Source organism: Triticum aestivum, chromosome 3A (genome assembly GCF_018294505.1).
Source record: "Triticum aestivum cultivar Chinese Spring chromosome 3A, IWGSC CS RefSeq v2.1, whole genome shotgun sequence".
NCBI lineage: Eukaryota > Viridiplantae > Streptophyta > Magnoliopsida > Poales > Poaceae > Triticum > Triticum aestivum.
In genome coordinates, this window is record NC_057800.1 from 161,209,371 (window position 1) to 161,217,592 (window position 8,222).

Here is an 8,222-nt window from a genome sequence, read left to right on the forward strand (position 1 = left end):
CTTCGTTTAGAGAGAAACACAACAACCAACTTGAACATATTAACGTTTGCGCCCATTTACTTCTTTTCTTACTTTTCTTCTTTCTTTACTTCGCGGAAGCTCCGGGTTTTGGGAAGCTTCCCAAACCGTTTTCCCCCGGTTCACTGGTTGGTTCTTATTCGGTTTTTCTTTTTTTACTTTCTGTTCCTTTTTCTTTTTCATGCGTGGACTTTTTCCAATCTTGAAACTTTTTCTTCAAATACAAGATTTTTTTCAAACGGTTTTTGAATCCACAAATGTTTTGTTAAAAATCGTGACCTTTTTTAATTTTCCTGAATTTTATCCAAAATCAATGAACTTTTTGAAATCCATGTGACTTTTTTTCTCAAAGTTTGTGATTTTTTAAATCCGTGAATTTTTTTCTCAAAATCAATGAAGATTTTCTAAATGTGAACTTTTTTCTCAAAGTTGATTGTAACATCCCAAATTTTCAATTTGGAATGTTATACATTAGATCATCATGCATATCTTATTTTCTTGCATTTTGGTCGATCCTAGAAATTTCGCGCAACTCAAGGACCTTCGGAGAGAGTTGGAGATTTCGTTATTTTCATATTTGAGAGTTTTCTCGAATTGAAAAGAGGATCATTTGATTTATTTATTTCATCTTCAATTATTTTTCCGATATCAAAAATATAAGAGAGGGAATAATATGACTTTCCCAAAATTGAGGAAAAATGAAGATTTAATAAATAGATCAAATTTTGTTTGCCGGAGTTTATTTGCATTTTATTTGGATAGGGAAAAATGCGCGTTTTCAAAAATTGCATTTTAGGTCCGTAGAAAAGTTCATTTTGTTCGACTCATTTTTAGGAGTCACGGAAAATTTACTTTAGGTTTTTCGGAGTTTGTTTAGTTCTCTTTTTGTTTTTTTTCTGCGCGCTGAACCAGTTAAAATAAAATAAAATAATAAAGGAGCGTCCCGCCAGGCCAGCCGGGCCAAAGGCCCAGCCAGCCGGCCACCCCAGCCCCTAGCCGCGTGCGCAGCCAGCGCCAGGCAGCTAGGCCGCCGCCTCGCCTCTTGCCTCAGGCTGAATCCTTTTAGGATTCTAGGCCAGTACCCCCCCTCTTTCCTTTGTTCCGTTTTCCTTTTTCTTTTAGGATTCCTATTCCTAGTCTATTTCTTGTCCCCTACCCCAAGTTTTCTCCTCCCCTCCCCAATATAAATACCCCCATAACCCCCCTCTAAACACATCAAATCAAACCCCAAGCCTCCACCGCACCCACCCCGCGCCCTACACCGCCGCCGTGCCACCCCAAGCCACCGCCGCCACCCTGGCGCCGCCGCCGCACCTTGCCCACGCCGCCGCTGCCCTACGCCGTCGCCGCCGGAGCCCCTCACCGAGGTAGCCGCGCCTTTCTTTTTCTTCCTCAGATCGTTTTCTTCTAATCGTTCCGATTCTTTTCTTCTCTTCCGATTCGTTTTCTTTCCGGTTCTTCTCTAAACCGGGTTTCTAGATCGGTTTTTCGTTTCGGTTTTCTTCTCCGAAACCCTAGATCAGATTCGTTTTCTTTTCCGATTTAGTTGTCTTTTGATCGTTCACCGGACCGTTCGTCCTTTCGAACGTGATCACCGGATTCTTCTAGGTTAACGAACGTCCGTTCGTTTAACCGTTCCTCGTTTTCTTTTCGTCGGTTTTATTCCGCGATTGCGATCTCAGATCCGATCTTCGTTCTAGTCTTTCTTTTCGCTCGTTTATCGGAATCAGGTGATTCAAGCGCCTGGAGTTTCGTTTCGAAACCGCCGTTCCGTCTAATCAACTTAAACAAGTTTTTGCTATGGTAAAATTTGACCTAGTTTCAACTTGCTAGAACCGAGTTGTTTTCTTCCGCCGTTTGTTTTCCATTTCTTTCTTCGGTTCGTTCTTTCTTTGCAACCGGAGTTCTTAAGTTGAACTATCTGGTTCGTTCTCTTGTTCGAGTTTTACTTGTGCAGTAGTTGAGTACTTATTGTGTGGTTACTATTGTTTGCTTACGATAGATTGACCGGAGTGTGACGAGTAGATCTATCAAGAGTTTTAAGTACGAATCATCTTCATCTACATTGCAGGCAAGTTCACACTTTGATCATACCTTTTCTACAACCCATGTTTTATTGCATTAGATCAATCCTCACACATTGCATGATTAGGATCTAATTAAATTGTGGGATGGGAAGTAGATGAGGTAGTACCTATCACCTGTATTACTATGAAACCTTTGGGAGTTACTTCTACGTTTGCTTATTATGCCATGCTATGCTAGTAGACGTGGATTGGGTGAGTGATATCCATGACAGATGTGAGATTGATAATTTTAATGGTTTATCTAAGGTGGCAACTTAAACACACATCTGGGTGGATTGAGGCACCTGATGTCTATAGGGACTTGCCTGTTTTATTTTGGACCGCCACCCAGGCTCAAAGGGATCATAAGATCTTTCATGCTAGAAACTTCCGTGTGCAGCCACATGCTACTATGGGCTCTGGCGTAGTTGACTAAGTTGTGCGAACTCTTACGGGGTGGACTAGCAGATGTAGGGGTTGTAGGTGGTACGGTCTACCCCACAAGTAAGGTGCTAGCGCTTCTGAAAGACTATGTCTCGGTCATCCGTTTCTCAAACACCATGTAGTGCGAGAAAACAACGGAGGCGATCGAGTCATGTGGGAAAAGTGCGCAAACCTCTGCAGAGTGTACAAACTAATCATGATTAGCCGTGTCCCCAGTTATGGACAACTTGAGTATCTAGTACTTGAATATCATGTGAATCTCATCACGTTACTTCTAATTAATGTTGTTGGGTTTTAATTATTTTTAATTGGGATTGAGAATGCTGTCAACCATTCTCAATGTTTCACAACCACCATGATAGTTAATAAATTTATTCCTTTGCAGTAGGGAAAAATTGGCTTTACGCAAAAACCTTATAACCATAGAGCTTTTCCACCAGCCATATATGCATATAGTGATAGCCATTGTTCATCATTTCTCTATGGTGTGAATTTGCCAGTACATTCAATGTACTGACCCGTTTCGGGCTGCAACGTTTCATGTTGCAGGTTTATTACATCGAGTAAGTGATACGTTAGGGTTACGATTTCTACACTCAACCTTGCCGTTGGTGTTGATGGGAATCCACAAACTTGTTGCTTCCGCTATATGGATTGAGGTAATAGTATTTACGTTACTTTACACATGTGATTTACCTCTGTTATAAATCCTTCGAGTACTGTGTGTGTCAGCATACCGATCCAGGGATGACACGTAAGCACAGAGACTTGACCCATTCGGGTCGGGTCACTACAAGATGGTATCAGAGCACATGTTGACTGTAGGACGTGACCCTATAAACCGGCAAGCCCATAGAAGAGATTTTTCTCTACAACTTTCCCTTTCAAAAAGATCTTTTACCTCTCTTCTCTTCTGAGTTTATTTAAAATTTCCCTTTAGTGAGACCATACCCCTTTCCCCTTTTTAACCACTTGAAGATTCCACTGTTGAGACCACTCCAAGAAGTACAAGATATCGGACAACTACGACCACTACGGAATGAAGAGTATTTTCCGTGCATCTGAATAATGGAAACTACAACGGTTGAAGACTCCGAAGACTAGGAGAATTGAAGGCTCTGTAGAATTTCCAGTTTGAGTATGACCTAGGAAGGCTACCCTTATGGAACTTGGCAGACTATGGAAGTTGTCAATACCCGAGATCAAGGTTTATCGGAGAAAGACCAAAACATGGAGAGTTGAGAACTCAAAGTTTTGTCAAAGAAACCCTAAGGCAGGAGATATCAACTGTAGGAGAGATAGCTCATGGAAATGACAAGAGCAGAAACACGGTTATCCGTGATGTCATCACCCGCTAATGCTATTGTCACCGTGCTGAGTTAAGGATGCATGTCATCAGAATGGATTTGATGGAAGAAGGCTGATGGAGCATCTATCAGCAAAGGATGCAGTTTTAAACTTAGCTGGTGTATCACCAAGATCTGGAGTAGTACATCAAGAAGTTTAAAATGGAGCTCTAGGAAGTCGTATTAGACAAGGAAGCATTTCGTGAAGAACTTAAGACCAGAAGTTGAAAGCAGCCAAGCTAGAGAAGTAAAACCTTGAGATACATGAGATTCATCAGGAACTGAAGGACAGTAGGACCATGGTTCATGCCAAGGATGTTGAAACCTAGAAGTTTGAAATGCAACTCCAGAATATTACAGGATGTCACGAGATATTTCACGTCAATAGAGATGATCTGGCAAAAGAACTTGAGAAGGACAAGCATGATTGGAAGAAGCCATTGGAGGCTTGAACAAGGCTTGAAGAGTTTGGAGACGTTGAAGATTCATTGACCTTTAGAAGACCAAACCCCTATTATATACCTACGTTATATGCGACGTTTGTGAGCTGTCATTTGTTTGATGTTTTTTTCGACAGCCACAACAAAAATCTGTCTTTTCAAAACTTTTGTTTGTATTGTGTGCTTCCTCTCTCTTGATCTCTCTTATCTCACCCCAAACCCATGGACCCAATAGATGATGAATGGAGATGAGCTTGTATTTTCTGGACCGATGAGTCAATTGGAGACAGACCGATGGATTCAGAACATGGAGGAACATATGGAGAACAACCCTATAGTCGGAAAGGATATGGCCCAGCATGCTCTTCAATGCTTTGAAAGAGGTGCTGCTACTTGGTGGAGGATGTACCAAACCATCAATGGATGGCAAGGAGTAACCACTTGGAAAGAATTTAAGTTGACTTTGCTAAAGTCTCAGTTTGTGTCCCAGAAGTTGAAGCCTTATGGAAAGGATATGAAGAAACCTTGTGCATGCAAGATTTGTGGAGAAATCGGACACACCCATAAAGAACACAAGGATGAATGCCCTAATTGTGAAGGAAGTCACCCAGCTGAAGAATGCCCAACTAGGCAGATCACTTGTTTCTTGTGTGAAGGGACTACCCACTACCCTGCTCAGTGTCACATTTACCCCATGGTACAAAGAACCATCCAGCAGAAGAAGAAGCAATGAAAGGAGCCCTTATGGAAAGTTTAGAAGAACCTGTGATGAAGAAAGAGGTGGAGGACACACCCAAAGAAGAACCAATTAAACCCTACACCAAGTCTTGCTATTCATGTGGAGAAGAAGGACACATCTCCCAGAATTGTATGAATGGGAATCTAGTAGAATTCCCGGCTGAGGAAGTAGAGTATGACCCACAGGAAATAGAAGCTCTGATTGGAATGGAAAAGTCCAGAAAGAGAAGTAGATTGGATTCCAGGAAGGATCTGAGTCATGTCACCTGTTATGGGTGCAAGGAGTCAGGGCACTACCTCAACAAATGCCCAAAAAGGAAACCTCGATACTTGTCGGAAGTAATATGTTTTAGTTGTAATTAAGCAGGGCAGTTTGCCAGAGATTGTCCGAAGGAGAAGGAGACTTGTGATAAGTAGTTGAGTTTGTACCAGAAGAAATATAGTCGTAGTAGTGAGGACATTTTCCTTTATATTGAGGTGTTGAGTTGAGGCATGTAATGGAAAAACAGGAGATTGTAATTATTTGAGAAATTAATAAAGTTAGCATCATTGGTACTGATATGGATTTTATGAGTTGTTACTCTATGAAGAAGGATTTTGACCATTTTTGAGGATAAAAGAAATATGGTCTATGGAAGGTTTGTGCATTTTAAGGGTGGTAGTACCCTATAAGAACCATTGACCCCTGGAAAAGATAAGGATACTCCACTGAGTGGATTTAGGACAAAATGAATACGAGTTTTGTCTCGATATGTGTGATACCCCAAGAGTATGTGGGATGAAGTTGGAGACCGTCAGTTGTTTGGACCAAATGTGATCAAGGAGTCAGAAGAGAATGTTAAGTTGATTTGAGATAGACTGAAGGTAGCTCAGTCCAGGCAGAAGAGTTATCTAGACTCAAAAACTCAAGGAGGTAGTCTATGAAATTGGAGACAGAGCATGTCTTCATGTGTTCCCTCTGCGAGGAGTTAAACGAATTGGAGTTAAGGTAAAAGTTAGCCCCGAGATTTGTAGGACCATACCGAGTTTTGGAGCATATGGGAGAAGTGGCATACAAGTTGGAGTTACCCGAAGGACTGTCAGGAGTTCAAGATGTGTTTCACGTTTCCCAGTTGAAGAAGTGCCATGCAGAGATGGACAATACTCCCTGTAAGGACGCTTGACCCCTGGAAAGGATAATGACGTTCCACGGAGTGGACTTCATCGGTACGAGTTTTATCTCGATATGTTGGATACCCCAAGAATTTGAAGAGATGAAGTACTATTGGATATAAAGGAGGTATGATGTTGGAAATATGGATCAATGGAAACTCCATGATGAGTCTGAGTAAACATGTCCTAGTTTGGTGCCAATAGAAGGAAGACAGTACAATTGGATGGATTTAAGAATACTAGGAAGTTGGATGTTGGATTAGAGATCCGCTGCCCCGATGATGAGTTCAAGGATTACAAGTGAGGAGATGGGCTATAACCCACAGGCTCCAGAACCTGCCAAGAAGCAAGCACATACTTGCTGAAGGAAGGACCCTGGAAGAGGATATACCTTTGCCGATAGACTATCTTATAGGAGTTACGCAAAACCTGAGGGTTGGGAAGGAACGATAGATGTTTGTTTGGCTTGCAGAATCCATGGAATTTTCCGAACTTAGTTCGTCGACAAGAGAAATTATGCAATGCTTGTGAGGAATGACCAAGTGTTAGTATGCGAGATTTGCTAAACTGTGTACATGGTAATGATTTGGGTGCGGGATGGATTGATCACCATACCGACTTACTCTTATTATTCGCCTTGCTATATGGAATGGTAAATCTGAGTGACTTGCCTATAGTAGAGAGACGACGATATTAAACCTTGATTAAACCTTAGAATGGTATAAGTATTTTTCCCTTGTACACGGCAGTTGTGCCAACTGTAGGTTATACGGTGAGGATCAACGAAGACCCATTTCCTGCAGGAGAAACCATACATTGTTGACCACCATGAGATATCGATAGTTGTTTAGTTTTGGCACTAGACCCGTCAGCTAAGAAGACCCAATCTCGGAATAACCTTACTAACAGGAAATGACAGAAGAATTGAGTAAAAGGTTATGCCACTACCTGAAGAGCCTAGAGAAGGAATTATCCTTACGATCTGAGAAGACGGCACTGTCAAGAATAAGGATGGAGTATATGAGTTTTGATGAAACCGTAGCAATGATTCTAAGGGTGGTAGCACCCCAGACACCGTGTGATGATCGATGGATTTTGAGAAGACCCCCAAACCCTAACCTTTTCTTGCTAGCCTCTCTGAATCTCGAGGACGAGATTCCTTTTAAGGGTGGTAGGTTTGTAACATCCCAAATTTTCAATTTGGAATGCTATACATTAGATCATCATGCATATCTTATTTTCTTGCATTTTGGTCGATCCTAGAAATTTCACGCAACTCAAGGACCTTCGGAGAGAGTTGGAGATTTCGTTATTTTCATATTTGAGAGTTTTCTCGAATTGAAAAGAGGATCATTTGATTTATTTATTTCATCTTCAATTATTTTTCTGATATCAAAAATATAAGAGAGGGAATAATATGACTTTCCCAAAATTGAGGAAAAATGAAGATTTAATAAATAGATCAAATTTTGTTTGCCGGAGTTTATTTGCATTTTATTTGATAGGAAAAAATGCGCGTTTTCAAAAATTGCATTTTAGGTCCGTAGAAAAGTTCATTTTGTTCGACTCATTTTTAGGAGTCGGGGAAAATTTACTTTAGGTTTTTCGGAGTTCATGTAGTTCTCTTTTTGTTTTTTTCTGTGCGCTGAACCAGTTAAAATAAATAATAATAAAGGAGCCTCCCGCCAGGCCAGTCGGGCCAAAGGCCCAGCCAGCCGGCCACCCCAGCCCCCAGCCGCGCGCGCAGCCAGCGCCAGGCAGCCAGGCCGCCGCCTCGCCTCTTGCCTCAGGCCGAATCCTTTTAGGATTCTAGGCCGGTACCCCCCCTCTTTCCTTTGTTCCATTTTCCTTTTTCTTTTAGGATTCCTATTCCTAGTCTATTTCTTGTCCCCTACCCCAAGTTTTCTCCTCCCCTCCCCAATATAAATACCCCCATAACCCCCCTCTAAACACATCAAATCAAACCCCAAGCCTCCACCGCACCCCACCCCGCGCCCTACACCGCCGCCGCGCCACCC